Source organism: Octodon degus, unplaced genomic scaffold (assembly GCF_000260255.1).
Source record: "Octodon degus isolate 3935 unplaced genomic scaffold, OctDeg1.0 scaffold00096, whole genome shotgun sequence".
In the NCBI taxonomy this organism is placed as follows: domain Eukaryota; kingdom Metazoa; phylum Chordata; class Mammalia; order Rodentia; family Octodontidae; genus Octodon; species Octodon degus.
The window spans coordinates 5,162,680-5,163,778 of NW_004524672.1; the positions used below are offsets into that span (position 1 = coordinate 5,162,680).

The following is a 1,099-nucleotide window of genomic DNA, read 5'->3' on the forward strand; positions in this document are numbered from 1 at the left end:
AAATAAAAATAAATAAAAAATAAAAATAGATAAGGAATACATTATTGAAACTGGAAGAAGATCCTTGGTATATAGTAATAAAAGTCTTAGCAGGATTACATCTTACAACTGTGTGAAATTCAGAACTTGTAAATAATAAAGTATACATTTAGCTTAAGAGGCAGTGTTATCTAGAGGAAGAGAATCAATAGAAAAGTGTAGGTATAATTAGTATGTATAATTATGCAAGGGGATTTATTAGGTAGGCTTGGGATCAGAGGTAGGAGACTACACAAGACTGAGTTCTGGGAGGTGGAGAATCTAGCAGCTGCTCAAACCAAGAAGATCGAAGCTTCAGAAAAAGAGGAGTCAAAGATACAACACTAGCCCAAGGTCAAAGACCTAGAGCCTTGGTTGTTAGTGAGTCTGTACTGTTAGGCTAAAGAAATGGGAGACCTGGAGATTGATGTTTAAGTGCAAGAGCAGCAAAAAAGGGAGCCAGTGAGGAGCACTGGAGCTCTTCAACATAGGAACACATGCTTTTCCTTTCCTCTTTTTTTTTTAAAAATAATTTTATTGAGAGACAAATAACAATGAGACAGTTTCAAAACTGACTAGGACAGTTTCAATACTTAATACATTGCATACTGTTGTCCTAGTGGTTATTCATTGTACAAGATGCAGACATGATATCCTGTCCACAAACACTACTGGAACAAATCTTTCTATTCATTGAATTAAGAGAATGTAGCTGTATATCTATCGTAACTAACTTTTCTTCTTTTATTCTTTCAGGCTATGAGTTTATTGGTTGGCACTACTGCAACTAGGGTAGATTACCCTGACATTTGGTGGCCCATATGTCAATCATCTACACACACACCCAGAACTTTACATTGCTAATCTATTCAGAGTTTTTTAATCCATTTTATTTGACATATTGTGATGATCAGTTATAGTCAGAACAAGGTAGAGCGACCCCCTTGTCCACTTGACAAGACACAGCTTCATATACTATGCCTAATATCCAAATAAAGTAGTAAGTTTATAACTGTGTTTAACATGGGACAGCTATTCCACATGTTGCCAGTGGAAACACACTAATTTCCTCACTGGAATA

At 35.8% G+C, this 1,099-nt stretch overlaps 1 pseudogene; it reads left to right on the plus strand.

Annotated features, from left to right (window-relative positions):
- LOC101591412 overlaps nucleotides 1-809 on the plus strand; it is a 13,751-nt pseudogene extending 12,942 nt beyond the window's left edge.
- The last annotated feature ends 290 nt before the right edge of the window (nucleotides 810-1,099 follow it).